At 36.7% G+C, this 16,311-nt stretch overlaps 1 protein-coding gene and 1 long non-coding RNA gene across 9 annotated transcripts in view; one reads left to right on the plus strand and one right to left on the minus strand.

The window, feature by feature from the left end:
• BNC2 (basonuclin zinc finger protein 2) overlaps positions 1-16,311 on the minus strand; it is a 450,738-nt gene that overhangs the window by 299,891 nt on the left and 134,536 nt on the right. The window lies entirely within an intron of this gene.
• The window catches only part of LOC143841178 (uncharacterized), a 16,497-nt gene continuing 1,097 nt past the window's right edge, over positions 912-16,311 (plus strand). The window contains exons 1-3 of the long non-coding RNA XR_013232610.1: positions 912-2,064; positions 2,821-2,874; positions 5,742-5,786. This is a non-coding gene — a long non-coding RNA (uncharacterized LOC143841178). The remainder of the gene's footprint in view (positions 2,065-2,820; positions 2,875-5,741; positions 5,787-16,311) is intronic.

Raw genomic sequence — 16,311 nt, forward strand, 5'->3', positions numbered from 1 at the left:
ATTTTAAATATATATTTTTCCCAAAAGCATTTACACAACAAGAGTGCTTGGGGCAGGAGATCTGCATGCAGTACCCGCCTGGCTGCTGTTTCTGTATACTTCTTGTTCATCATCATATTGCTCTTTTTACTTTGCTGGGGCTAACTAGGGACGAGAACTTCAGATGTCAGCAATAATGGATAGGAAGCACCACTGAGAAGCTCCTTTTACAACTGCCTACAGTAAAACAGCCCATTAAGAGAAGACTTTTGATTAAAGGCAAGCAAGTAATGGTAAAGTGACATGTTTTAACTTGACATTTTGTTAAGGATGAGCGCACTTTTGGAATCCATAAAAAAGTGAGCAGGGTTCTATGGAACATTAACGAAGTGCCGCGTACCACTGTCATCCCATCCCATATTAAACGTGTCAACCTGGAAGTATCTAACTCAAAAGCCCCGGGGTTGTTTTGCATAGAATGTGAGGGGTTTTTAAAAAATGCTTTTTGACTTTGATGCAGCTGCATTAAGTTTTCTCAGTGTCTCACAGAAGCTAAATAAAACCCTGCTTCTTTTTTAGAAAGTATTGTGCCACCCACCCTGATCGGCAATAGCTTACATTTCAGCATTTTCAGGGAGGATAAACATGGCAGACACGGAAATCATGATGCAAAAAAGAGAGAAGAACCTGGCACATGGAACGAGAAAGAGGATGGAGGGTAGGGGACCCTACTACTGTGGATTTATCTAGTCAGGCAAATGATACAAATGTTATTTTGCAAAAATTAATAGCATTTCGAACAGGACTTCCATGGCTTTCGCTCCCAGCCCCTTGCCCAAATTCAGATATTTTATCTAACTCGCATGTGAAAGGTTTCAAAAAGTAGTAAGTTGCAGCTGTGTTGACTTTTTTTTTTAACAAGGCATACCAGCGTCATCTTGACATGCTTTGCGGATGCTTCGTTACAAGCCGCACCAGTCACTTGATCTGAAATACCTGACTGGGCTGTAAAACAAACTGTTACTCTCTGGTCTGTTCTCAAGTTTAGTCTTTTCCAGGTTCTGAAAACAAAGCAAATGAAACTATCCGCACCCCGAGAAGGATTTGACACTATCCAGGTTTTCTCCATGCACAGTGCCATGGCCCATCACTGGAGCAAGTCCCTTGTTAGGTGTGTGCACACACGCACACATAGTCCATAAGCAGATAATTTTAATAAGAGATTGTCTTCATTTCTTTCCCCAAAAAGATCAATAACAGCATGGCCTTCAATTTAAAATGCAAACTAATTAATCACCTGTTTTGTTGGGGAAAGCTGGCATTTAATTTGCCTGGGAATTCAATTGTGAATACAGACTTTCTCTCTAAGGCTAAGAAACTACATACCAGAACATAATTTGACACTAAGACAATCATCACCAGGATGCCAGATGGGACTGTTGTTGGCAGTATACATAGAATTATAGAGTTGGAAATGACCACCAAGGTCATCTAGTCTAACCCTCTGCACAGTTCAGGAACTCACAACAACCTATCCACCCACAGTGACCTCAATTTCATGCCCAAGGGATCCCCCCCAAAAAAAATCTCCAGAATCTAGCCTGGCCTTGAGGAAATCCACCTACCAACCCACAGTGGTGATCAGCAATTCCTTGGGTATGCAAGAAAGGGCCACAAGAGACAAAGACTGGCACATCCCCTCCTGCCTGACCACTCACAATCTGCCTAAATTCATAAAATCATGTAGGATGGCCACTTATGCAGAACTACATTATTGTGAGATGCCTCTCAAGGCTACAATCTTACAGATTTACCTAAGAGCAAGACCCACTACAATAATGGGACTTATTTCTGAGTAGACATATTTATGATGCTGCTGCTCATTGCTTAAAAGTCAAGGCAATTCCATGCATTCAAGTGAAAGTAGATATTATGACATCACAAACTAGATTACAGGATCGAGGTGGAGCTACCACAGGTTCTAACAAGGGTTGTCTGCCTGGGAATGTTATTGAGTTGCACTTCATAATGTTCCACAACAAACTTCAGCTCACATCAAAGTCATTGCAAACCCAACATGGCTAAGTATCATTTATTTATTATTTATTATATTCGTTATATTTATAGTACATGCCAGAACCTCATTGTTTAAAAAAGTTCTTGCTCTTGAGAACTCTCTGAAAAAAAAAAACATTATAAAGTGCTTTCCAAACCCATTCACTGCATGCTGGAGAGGATTTATTTAGAGTTAAGGAACAAAGTTTAATTCTGGGTATAAGTGCTGAGTGCATACACATTTAATCAGATACACTGAAACAGTTTTTCACAAGCCTAACATATAAGTAAGGGGGGGGTCCTGTGGGGGGTAGTTCATAAACATGAATTCCACTCAAGGCTGTTTCACACATGGAAGTCTCATTTATGTTCTCCATGGGCAAAAATGTTAGCATGAATCAAACAAACACGTAGCCAGATCTCATTTCTGCTGTTGTGGCTGTACTTCTTCTACCTGCTGCAATGCCAAGGTTGACTGTGGCTAGAAAGCCAGTTTGGTGTAGTGGTTAGGAGTGCGGACTTCTAATCTGGCATGCCAGGTTTGATTCTGCGCTCCCCCAAATGAAACCAGCTGGGTGACCTTGGGCTCGCCACGGCACTGATAAAACTGTTCTGACCGAGCAGTGATATCAGCATTCTCTCAGCCTCACCCACCCCACAGGGTGTCTGTTGTGGGGAGAGGAATGAGAAGGTGACTGTAAGCCACTTTGAGCCTCCTTCGGGTAGGGAAAAGCAGCATATCAGAACCAACTCTTCTTCTTCTTCTTCTTCTTTGTATTTATACAGGATCACATCGGACAGCAGTACTCTATCTCTGTGAAATGGGTTCAACTTCTGAAGGTATACTGCTTTGGGGACCCACTGCATCAGAGTTCAGTTTGGACCTAGGTGCCTCACCCATTGTTCTCTATGCCACTGCCACTAGCCAGGAGCCAGGCAACTCCTGCAGTGCTCAGGCTCAGTTCACATTCAGCCACAAATGTTGGATCTCTATTTGTCTTTCTCCTTGCAGCCCCTGCTGCTGTTTCATAAGGCTGCTCTGCTCCTGACAGACATGGCACCATTAGGAATAAAATAGGATAACATGGTAAAGGCTACAGTTTAAGGATAAATTAGCAGAAACCATTAACTTGCCTCTTGTGTGAGTTCTGCTGCCCATCACCTCTGAACCACAAGTGGCTGTGAATATGCTTGACCCTTGGAAATCAGTGGGCCACAGGGCAAATGATGGAAAATAGAAACATAGTTCTCTTTTCATTTTTCTCACCCCTGTAAATCACAACCACAACCCAACTGCAAACTTCACCAAAAACCTGCAAGACGATCATGGTCCACTTATGGGTACTGGGCCATTTTATGAGAACCAAAGACATAGAAGCAAACAAAATCTGAATTTGTGAGTGGAATTTTACTTGGAACAAATGCTGGTGAAATTAACAGGGCTTATTGCCAGGAAAAAAGTAAGATTAGGTTAACAATGGGTTATGTCTTGCTTGGCAAGTAGGTCAACATGTCAGTAAAAGTTGTTAACATGCCTATGCTAGGTTTTGTCTATGCTGTGAATCCTGTCTACATTGTGAATCCATATGCTCACAGCTGGAGTTTGTATGGATTCTTATTTAACAAAACAGCTGCGGCTACTGTTTAGCTATATTCCCGCCTCATCAATAAAATGGTGCAACAGAAGAGATCACATACATATATCAGATTCCAGCTGGCATATGTTAGAGATGATTAGAAACAAAATGCTATATCAGATACTATTAAACTTTGGAGGTATGGACAGTAAGGAATAAAAGGAACAAATGAAAAGAATTTCAGGTGAAGCTGACAGTTATAGTGCCTGGTAACATATGAACTGCAACCTCCATATTCCACACATTTACATGAATGCACATTATATTTAAGGTACACTATTAAGATATTCCAGATATTCTTGATTAAAAAAAACACATATTAGGCCCTGGTAACAAATATATTGATACATATTCCTATTTGCATTATGCATGCATATTTCTATGTGCAATTCTCCCTTTATGGATCAGCAATAAATATGGAATGGATCCTATGAAACAGGAATGGAATTAGTTCACAGAATGGACTCGTTTTCCCTTACAGCTCCTGCTGACTTCCATAAAGCTGTTCCTAAAGGTGAGGGGAACTCTGGGAACAGAGTAGGATACAAAGTGGAAGACTGCAGCTTGAGGGGAAAGGGGCAGATGTCATACACTCATCTCATAGCTTTTTGAAAATGGAAGGAAAGCTTGCACAAGGGCTAATTCCATATTCCATATTTTTGCTAATTCCTTATTCTGTATTTTTGCCACACCATCAAGACCTACATCCCACTCTGCTCCCAGAGGCTCTCAAAAATCAAGAGTTTTTTAATGGCAGAGGAGCAGAAGGCTGAACAGGGCTTCAGGGGGAAGGAAGAATCCATTCCATAAACTCATTCCATTGCCAGGTATTAGGCTCCTGTTTCATTATTTGTAATGTTAATTATGCTGCTAATATTACACCTCTAATTTACAGAAATGGATAAAGTTAAGTACACAACATAGTAAATAAGTATTTTAAATGCGTTTTTTAATTCAATGCCTTCTAATTACTACTTCAAGTTACAAACAAAACTTTGATACACGTTGGGAGAGCATTTAATCATCAGTTGTATAACACTATCTACACATTACAATAAAATTAACAATGGGTTTTATTACATCTTTCTGTTGGTCTGAAATTATTTTCATTTTCTTTCAAACCTTTTTTACTGCCTTTCTGGCATCTGGGTAGAACTCGTTGATTTATTCATGATAAGTAAATTGCATATGGCTTTTGTTTGTTTCCAATATTTAGTGTTAATCAGCCTTGCAAATTTCTGTCCAAAGTCGGGGAGGGGAATAGCCATAATTCATATAGATATATATTTTAAGTTGGCCTACTGATCAAGCAAACAAAAACTTCACAGGCTGGTTAATGAAATGCCTAAGTTGCATCCTTTGCTGTCTCTGTTTTCAGCAATGTAGTGACTTCAGTTGTACTTGGGCTGAGATAAGGTACAATGCCAGATAGCGAAGCTGTATAACCATGACCTTACTAAAGGAAAATACAGATAAGTATTAATAGAGCAACACATGGATTCCAGCAGAGCAGCACTATTGCTTGCTTATTTCGTTCTATTGACTAGCTTGTTTGTCTGGAAATACTTTATAACACATATGATCTAAAAAGGGGGTTGGCATGCCATTTTAACATTTTTAACACCCTCAGGAGATGTTGCTGTCTTAAGTAGCTGCAACACACAATCTTAGTGGCAGCCCTCAGGATCTCTTGTAACATCACAGGATGCTGGTATAGAACACTGCTATCCCCTCCACACACAAAAAAAGCCCCATTTTATTCTCACAGTATGGGAACTGCTGTAGCCTGGCTCCTGCCCATACTGTGATGGCTAACATGCAGGAGCCTTAGGGCAAAGGGCACCATAAAACTTGTCTGTTACAGCATTGCCCCAATTATCAAGATAGGCAACGGGAGCGTAAGGCAACTGTAACAATGGTCCCTGATGATATAATTTGTAGCATAGAAGGAAAAAGAGCCCTAGAGGAATAGCATGAAGGAAACATTTGGGGAGGGGGTTCCTAGAGCCTTAAGAAACTTGACTGCCCCTGTTACTATCCTCCAAATGTAACTTTTTGTTTCTCTTTTAGGGACGCATTCCTGGACAAAGTTTTCCATTTTGCTGTTTTATCAGGGTAATTTTGCCAAATAATTAGAATTTCATTGGAAATATAAACCCAGAATTCCCGACTTCCTAGAGTTTCTGGTATAGGCACATACCTATTAAATAGCAAACACAATTGGAACTTCTTGCAAAATATGTTTTAGGTGTCTTATATCTCCGTGTGCTCAAAGTCACAGGCAAAAAAAGCCTTTGGTTCTGTCAATTTTACTAAAATGACAATGTTTTGAATTTCCTTTGTGAATTGAATGGGTTAATTACAAACCCAAAGCATTATCTATTTAAACAAAACAGGTGCTAGGTTTGCAGGGCTCACTCATGGAGTTAAATGAGAGACACAGAAAACTCCTCACAGCAGCAAGCGTCTCTCAGACATCAGTGCTGCTTTCTGGATTGTTGTTGTATTGAGTTTGTAAAAATAGCAACATAAACATGGAAGTGATTTTTATAGACTATCATAATATAATCTGTGAACAAATGATAATACAGGTGTGATCTGAATATATTATTTACTTTTTCAATGCATACTAATTGTAAAAACATTCTCAGATGCATAACATGGCATTTAGTTAGGAAGCACGTTAGTGTCCACATACTTACCAGCATTTTGGAGGGACTTACTGATCAACGGTAATTTATTACACTTTCGAGCATAATAAGAAACCTGCATAAAGGGACCTGTTGGATTTCCATAGAATACATTTCTGCTTGAGTTTAATAACCTTAACTGCAAGATACGCATTACTGCCATGATACACAGTTACTGCTGTTTCATATTTCTTTTTGTGCTCTTCTCTTATAACACTTGGGGAAGATCTGGAGGCACCATAATAGTCGGGCATTGGAACATCCTAGCTAATGCCATTGGTCATAGAGAGAAGATGATACACATGTCTCTTATACTGCTAAAGTTAAAGCCCTCAGTTTTACAATATAAATCAAGCAAGTTAATGTAGTGATCTTTGGCTAGGTTGCAACTGTCTGTGGGCCAAGCTGGACAAGATGCTGGGAGATCAATGGCTGAATCTTCCCAGCATTTTTAGAAGGAAATAGCGGCTCTGCAGGGCCTCAGTTCAGTTGGAGGTGTGGTCTGAGGAGATACTGGGTTTAATATTCTTATCTTCCCATTCATTATAAAATGGAACCTTTAGTTATTAGCCCTACAAAGGGGGAGGAGAAACAACCTTCTATTTGCCTGCTTTTTATCCTCTCCAGGACTGTCCTTGAAAGCAAGGACATGTGGCTTAAATAGGTAATGATGCACAATACAGTGCAATTAACCTATTCTGTCCTAGGTTAGTCTCAGCCTGAACTGGGGCACCACACCACAGTTGCAGCCCTCTAAAACTGCTCAGAAGAACCATCCACAGATCTGTCTGCATCGTGTCTTACCCTACAAGTGCAATCAGGGCCTTCGGAAGTGACTAACGGTTTTGTCATTTACTGCAACACAATCAGAATTACACCTATAGCTGCAGTCCTAAAAATGCTTTTGTGAAAGTAAACTTGAAAGAATACTGCAATATTCACTTATAAAGCAGATGTGTTTGGGGCTGCTCTCTATGCCACCTAACAGTGAAATCTTAAGCAGGCTTCTACCCCAATGACTGCAATGGACTTAGCAAGGCATAACTCTGCTTAAGTGTGTGCGTGTGTGTGTGTGGTTTGGTGTCATGACTACACTGCTGTTTCAGTATATGTATCCAAAGAGCAGAAATGAAAATGCACATGGCAAGTGCACTGTAAATATCTCTAAATGTGTGACACAAAACCACTTGCTTCTTTATTCCCCACCTCCACAACCTCTTGGTGATTTCTAATATAAGGCAAAAAACTAGCAACATATAACCTGAGAGCGTACCAGTTAAATCCTGACAGGGTCAACAAAATAAGGGTTTGTAGGAGTCTCAGATGAGGAGTCCTTTCATGAATGCATTCTTTGTGTAAAATCTCTCTGTATATCCTGCTTGCAAAATGACAGTCATGTGCCACCGGCTGCAGGATGCAAGCTGGCACTATCAAGTGCTGAAGGATATTCAGACAGCGTAGAAGTGCTGAGAGTAATCCTACACTCAGGCAGGGTGGAAGTTTCCGTATCCATGCCCGATTATCACAAAAACAACCGCCTTTGAGTTTACAAATGGATTTAAAATTTTAAAACCACTATGATTTTCATTTTGAATGCAAAAATAATATAATTAAATCTCTGCTAATTAAGAATCTCAATTTAATATTAGTTTTGTTATTACATAAGACCAGCTGGAAGTAATTTTTTTTCCCCCAAGTGCAGTGTTCATTAAGAAATAATTCCTCCCCCACCTCCCAACTCTAGTTCTAGTTCAGATGTTCTTGACAAATGTAAGCTTTGGATCAATTTTCTCAAGAGAAATAGTTGCTAAAAGCTACCTTAATGAAGTTGACAACATTAAAAACAAGAACAAAGAACCTGTGCCCAAGATCAAATCCAACTGAAACAAAACTATTATATTTAACACTGCTGTAATCAAGAGGCAGTATGATTGAACAGTAGGACATGCTTCTGGATAAATCTGAATAACCTCGACTTATAAATCCCACTGATTTCTATTGGATAGCTTTAATCATGTGGTTAATTCCCACACTGAAAAGCACCTAGATGGGATGCAATCATCCTTTTCCAACTTCAACATTTTAGAATTTTATTTCACAGTTCTGTTTTTGATGTTTTAAATCAAACTAATTTAAAACTGCCATCCTTATGTTAACTGAAACATGCTATTGAAACATTAGAATTCAATCTTGCTATAATAATTTTTAGACTGAAAAAGGCCAAACTACGACTTAACACTCAAGTTCAATTTAGGTGCAATTCCTTACAAAATTTAAAATATTCTTTTTCGCATCAAGACTTTTTTTTTGTCAGTAAAATACTGAAAGTCTAAACAGTTTAGTATATTCAGTGCCTTCTTATATACTGAAAAGTTTGGATTGAGCAGCCTTTCAGCACTATACCACGATAAGCCAAGGCATCTGGTCACACATTTTTATCATGCCTTCCTTTACAGGCATATTCACAAGGCAAAACTCTGAACTCTCAACATGTCAACACCTAAAAACAAGTAGCTTCATGAGCAGGTCTCCAATGTCTAACACAAGAATCACCATTTCATCTACCACCTCAAATTTTCTTCTCATCTCTTGCTAGTCACCTGACTGTAAACTAAAACAAAATCAGGAACTGCATGACAATTGTGTGGCTTTCTGTAATAATTAAACACACCTGAATGACTATTTTTGTCTGATTTGGTAAGAGAGAATCCTACACTATCCCATTTAAAGAGCACAAATCACCCCCAATGTTACAAGATGTAGGCATTTAAAAATTGGGAGTGGTGAACAAAGTTCCAAGTATCTCTAAAGCTACAATCAAAACCATAAAACTAGTTATGATCTGTAATACATTAAAATTAGAGGGTGCAGTTGTTTACTAGGTGATACAGGTTAGATTAGAATGTTTTCATTCCTTTTTAAAAAAATTATATTTGGGGTATTAAACCAAAACACCGTGACAAAATGAGTTAACAATCTCATGAACAGAGTTAATTTTTTTGTCACTTCAGTGTTATGTTCCATGTGCGGTCTACATGGAATGGAAGGAAAGTGAAATCTCAAATATCAGCTCTTGAACCACAAGTCCCAGTATTTGTGAGTCTTTCACCCCAACAGACCGTTCATTGATACTGGTATTACACAGGCATAATCCAAAAGACAGTTTCTTACCACATGTGGCTGAGTATATTTAAAATGGTGCATAATGTAACCGTAAAATCTATACTTATATTAATTTTATTTCTTTGCTCATTCTGTCTAGCATTGACAATGTACATATATGGGGCAAATAGATGGTAAATGTAATATCTGGTGACTTGGGTGCTATAGTAACAAAAGTGTGTAATTTTCATTAGGCTCTCAGTCTGTTTCTAATATTTACATAAAATTAAGTACTGCTGAATTCAGTGGGACTTACTGATAAGTCAAGAACAGCATAAAGCTGATATACATTCCTCTGAATTATATTCCATAGAAATAAGGCCCTTTAAATATAATTTGTAAGGTTTAGGATTTGTGTACATGTATTTACAAATGAGTTGTACCAAATATAAAAAGTGTTTCTGTTCTGCTAAAATGATAAGTTACTCTATGCAAACAGCCAGTTGATCTTCTTTCTAAAAAGTCACTATGTATTTTGTAGAAAATATCATATATAGGCAAATATCAATAGCATACTGTCCAGAAAAATAAATGAAGACAATGCAACCTACTGATAACATTCTTGCTCACCATGACCAAATTATGTTTAGCAGACCTATATAATAATTATTACTCTAAAATTAATTATTAAATGTAATCACTTCAGATTTTAGATACATACACAAAATACATACTATGTGTAGTGAAACTGCCAATGCTACACTGATTATGCAATTAAAAATGAGGGCATGTTTTGATTACTCTTATTTCTTGGCTATCTCTTATTTATAGTTCATTACATTGTTTATATTATTTTATCACACCCCATAACCAAAAGGCTCTCAAGACCACAGATTTTAAGAGTACCAATACCAAATCAAACTGCAGAGAACAGAAGGCAACAATGCACAAGAACATTTTTGAGTGTAGCATCTGTTAGTAAGGCGAGATACGCCACAGTAAATTTGCCTTTATGTTTTAAACTTACTTTATGTTTTAAACTTTACTAGTTTTTTTCAGTCTTATATATTTACTACAGTGAACAAATTACTCATTTTATCTATATAGCCCTTTATTGGATGGGGTGTACAATGGATCTGATTTGCAGGTATTGCCAATTCCCATTCAAAACTTATGGATCCTATAAACAACAGAAAGCTATCCATTTCTCACACTAAAAGCAGCAGCAGGAGATGGACAAACAGCATCTTTTCAATACAATTCATAATGCTTTAAGAGAAAACTAACTTTTCCATGAAGTGGAACGCTTCTGGATGCCAATATAAAAGGCTTTTCTTTTGTGACAATAGTCTAATGATCTTTATGGAGCAATCCTCAGTATGTCTAGTCAGAATTCCCATTGTATTTATTGGGACTTACTCTCAGGAAGGTGAGTGCAGCCTTCATCTTTAAAAATATAATGATTTAGCAATTTGCTTTCCACCAAAAAAAATTCAGTAATATGATATTTTAAAAAGGAAAGGTATAGCACCTCTTCCTCAAGTATACAGTATCTCTCAGGGAAGGGAAAAGAGTTAATGTATAATAAGCATTCTGGAATTGCCACCTTGTGAATTGTACTCTATTACTTTGCTTCTCAACTTCAAATGTAAAGGAAAAAATAAGTTCATCTATATTTTCAATTCCTCTTTAGTGTCCCCTCCCTTCTCTCTCAATGCTATTAAGTCTATGTTGTTGCTGCTGTTTTACCTGTTAGGTACATCTGAAACCCAAACCCCCATGTTCTAAAATCTGAAGCTATACAATCTACTGATCTTCAGCAATGAGTAGAAAGTCTTTCTAAGACTGAGAGTAAAAAGGAGAAAATTCAATAAAGCTTTTTTGTTTCTAACTTGTGACGCCAGCTCTGTATCAGTAAGCAGAGTGTTCCCCTGCAATCACTCACTGTGTCACAATGACCCACAAATGTGAATTTTTTCACTATCGCCACAGTCCCTGCAATCTTGTCTCAGCTGTGACAAACTCACTTTTGCCCCAATGAAACAGAGATGCCTTACTCAGCACCTAATTAGTTAGGGTTAAGAGTCAAGGCAAAGCAAGAGACCACTCTGCTGCTGCATCTCAAAATATGCAACGAGTTAAGTGTGCTAATTGGAATGCAACACAGAGGCACATGGAAGTTCCCATTTTAAACCTAGCAATTTCAATTTGTATCACACCACCGCATTGATTTTCTTATTCACCATTCTATACATCCCATACGTCATCACAGTAGACTTCCATGAGGCTTTGCATATTGGTGGAGAGCAAAGTGGCTTTGAAGATTGAAGAAAAAATAGCATGCACAATGATTTGCAAAATGATTTGCAATGATTTGGCTTACAAATATACAAAGCAAGACTCTCTTATGCACGCAAACTCTCTCTCACACATACACACATGCATGCTGCCTTCTTACACCCTCTATTTCATACCCCTACAAAACCGACCGACAAACAGTCAGACAGACAGAGAGATTAAATACATATAGCCCTCTCTATATATATGAGGTTATACATGTATATATTCTGTAAACATATATAACCATATATAAATTAATCAGACATCCCTTTTCTAACCTGCGTGTATATCTGCATGCCACATGTTTACAGATATGCACATAAATACATGTCAGACAGCAACTGAGCATTCTGGTGATGTGACACTGCATCAAGTAGATCTACTCTGTATGTGAATGCATGAGCATATATTAGACACCCTCTTTTAACACATTTCCTAAAATCAATGCAACTAATATAGTTATGGGTTATTAGTTCAATACGCATGCACACAGAGATATGCACACATAAGTATGCATATACTGTTCCATGCAGTATGTTTATATAGAACAATATTTGTGCAAGACAGCAAGTGAGAATTCTGGCTATACTGCTGCAAAATAAAAGATAGTATTTAATTCTATTTTGAGGACTCAGTTGTTTACACTGGCTTCTGCTTATCATTCATGTTGTAAAATACATAAATATGCCCACATAATAATAGTTCATGTGGTATCAGACAATGCATTCCTCGCCAAGATAAATCATATAAAACTCTTGTTAAACTACTGTTGTTGACTTGTCTTCATCAATGAACTTCTAAAGCCCGGCATCAAATGTTTTATGAATGAACTATATAGTATCTATATTTTACACTCCAGCTACCAGAAAGAGTTCACATTACTGTGGATACTTTTGACTGATCAAAAGTAACAAATATTGCAGAATGACCTTCAATGCTATATAATATAATAATAAATAAAATATCAAAAAGCTGATGAATATGGACTGAAATAAACTATTACATATATTAAGCAGCATCGCACAAAATGACTTTTGCCAGTGGGAAAGATGTGTTGCCATGTTATCATTTACTGTACTGTAGTAACAATTTACAAGACTCTTAAAGGAACTAAAAGAAAAATGCTTTCATACTAGGTGAAAGCATTTGACTCAAGCAAACCAGAAATCCTATACAAGTTTTTTTTTTTACTTTCAGTGAATTCTATCTGTAGTTAGACATAGCTGCATTTATGATTTTAACAACCCATTCAATAAATGACACATATGATTTTCACTGTAACGGTTATCAGATAGCAATAGTACTGTTAAAATGGTATGCTTTACACTTGATTTTAAGCCATTTCAACCATCCCTTTATATGTGCATATTTCACATATTTTTAACCTGAATTCTATTCCTGGAATAGGAGGCAGAGAAGCAAGCACCTCTAACAACTCACACACACACACACACACACACACACACTTGTCCCTCATTGTCTTTGATGGACAGATGTATCCATATTAAACAAATTTATTGATTTGATTTTTAGTTTCCTTGATTTGCTCCTTACCTATTTAGGAAATGATTTCTCTAGTGATAACTAAGATATTTTGGCTAATGAGAGAATCTAATGCACAATAGGAAAATTGTCACTACTAATAATATTTGCAGGTATTAAATAAGGGAAATGTATGAGAATGTCAGACAGTTGTCCCTTAATAAGACAGTTACACAATGAAATTATGTTGTTAATTTTGTTACATCACTGGATGAATTTTAAATTACTACATAATGATTCACAGATGCATATGTAATCCTAATAATATCCATTTTACTGGCTGAAGAGAATCATCTCTACTTTGTATTGGGAACAAGAGAGACAAGCTTGCTTTTAGTCTTTTCTGGCATTTTATGTCATTGTGTTTCATCACTATTTTGCTGTTATGGTTTCACTGCTTAAAAGCCTTTTAGAGCATCATAGTGCTTAAGGTAAACACAAAGGGGGAATATTACATTTCTTAATCTGACAAATAAACAAAAAATTATTAAAGCAAAACCAAAACAGAAAAGTCTTCTGTTTTTATTTCATCAAAGTAAATAGGCCTTTTCTGTTTTTAAACATCCTTCTTGTAAACTGCATTGGGTCATTCTGTGTGTGTGTGCGCGCACTCATGTTTGCGCCTGCGCACCCTTGGACTTTACCAGATCAGCAGGGAATAGAAGCCAAGGGTTTCTGGTCATTCTCGACCTGTCACTGATCAAAGTGGCCCAAAGAAGAACTCTCCTTTAAAAGTTGAGATTTATTTATGCTCTTTGAGGTTATCAGCCATTATTTCTGTACGCAGAACGGGGTTGTCTCCTTCCTAAGGATTAACAAACTTTTTTAAAAATACCTAAGTTGAACCAATATGTTAGAAAGGGCCATATTTTAAATCTTTTTTTAAAAATGTAATTAGAAATCTTATTTGTCACTCTTTCTCACTAATCCTAAACCTAAAATCTCCTTTGTATACCATGCATAATTATCTTATAGTAAGGATAAGGATGATTTACTTTTTCACAATGGAGCAAGGAAGAAGACAAGTAATTGGGAATGTGTAGACTACCTGATGGTACATTAAAACTTGCCAAAAATTGCAGTTATACAATTATTTTCTCCTTCTGAAAAGATTTAACACAGAGTGAATGAAGGTTTTAGAACTGTGCCAAGCAGCCATGTAGCTTTCTGTGAATAGAAATTTACCTGAAACTGAAATAACTATTTTACTGCAACCTGCAGGCAGCAAACACTTCATTACAGATGAATTATAAAGAGTTAATTGCTTATATGAAAATGTTCTGCACTGAAAATGTTTAAAGGTATCCAAAAGTCTCGCTAAACATTTTTTTTGTACCCATGGCAAAACTTCTGCTTGCAATGGAAGTACTTTTTGGAGCAACTTCTACTGCTTTTGAACAAGGAATAATAATAGTAAATATAACATGAAAGAAAAAAGAACATATTTTCCCAAGCAAAGTCTTAACAGAATCAATTTAAAAGTCTAAGAGAAAAAATAAAAACATGTCACACACTTCTAATGCTTTATAAAATCTTATGGCTATCAAACACATTTCCAGGTGCCTCGGCAAACTATTTTATTTGATGACTGCATAAGCAAGTACATCTTAAAAGAGAATTAGCAAGTGGAATAAGTTAAAAACTGTTATCCTTTGTCAATGGAATTAACTTACCCTCTTTTTTTAAAAAAAGAAAAGAAACTCCTACATGCATCCAGGCAGAATGTCTTGAACAGACAACATATTAACAACCCATGGACAAGAAGGCAAAATATACACTTTCAACATAAATATGTTCATTGTTACCACCTTTACAACCCTACTGTGTCTGTGTATGTATTCCAGTAGAGTGCTCTGCACTGATACAGCATCTGCATGCATTTAGCTATACACTACACGTATTATTATTCTTTTCCCAATGCAGACTCGGAAAATAAACATGACCATATGTGTCCAGTAATGAAGGGAAAAGAAAAAGGATTTTAAGATCTTTAGGCATTAGCAAAATTTACAATAGAAAAAACAACAGCTGATTTGTGAATGTGAGGCTAATTGTCCAACAACAATTTTTATAAATTCTACATAAGAGGATTTATTCCTTTTAAGTTTCTTACTTCCTTCCCTTTATGATGTTATGTGTTTTCTAGTTATTTCTAGCATATCCTGGAACTATAAGGGTCTAAATCTGTTTTAAAAAGTCAAACACTTAGACCGTCAATCTAACACTATGTATGTGGTTCAACAGCAATTTATCAATGGATTGTTATCTAGGTCTGCCAGAGTTAACTCTTGTGTTGCCAAAAGAACAGAAATCTCAATAATTTAGCCTGAATGAGCAGCATTCTTAACCAGTGGGAAACACATACTCCTATAGCAGACTTGTTAGGATAGGATTTTATTCTTTTACTAGCTAATGAATGTGAAAAATATCTAAAGACAGAAAACAATGCACACAAATTGTCAAACATACATTAGTGTCCTATTCTACATGTATGAAATATACTTTTCAACTGGGATTTTTTTTCTGTTGTATTTTTGATAGTAAGCCATCACATATACAGAGTTGCTTATTAGGCTTATGTTGATTATATTTCTGTACAGTAAGCTGGAATCAGCTGTAAGCAGGGTCCCTCTACAGGATAGATCTAAGTATACCTTATTTGAATACAGACATCCGATGTAAAGAGCCAAGCTGTTTAACTCTATTCTGTATACAAGTGGTGTATATTACAAAAGACATCCACCATTATAAATAATATATTTACAATGAGAAATGTTTCTTTTCTAAGCATTGCACTACAATTCCTTAAACATACCATGACCAATTTGTAGATACCTCCTGCTACTGCTAAGATACAAATGAGAGCACTTCTAAGTTAATAGAATTCATTCATTTTAAAAAATCAGCTCTGAAAAGCAAAACATTCACTGAGCAGTAACCACACATCACAACTTTTTTGGTGTTGA

Source organism: Paroedura picta, chromosome 7 (genome assembly GCF_049243985.1).
Source record: "Paroedura picta isolate Pp20150507F chromosome 7, Ppicta_v3.0, whole genome shotgun sequence".
Classification (NCBI taxonomy): Eukaryota; Metazoa; Chordata; class Lepidosauria; order Squamata; family Gekkonidae; genus Paroedura; species Paroedura picta.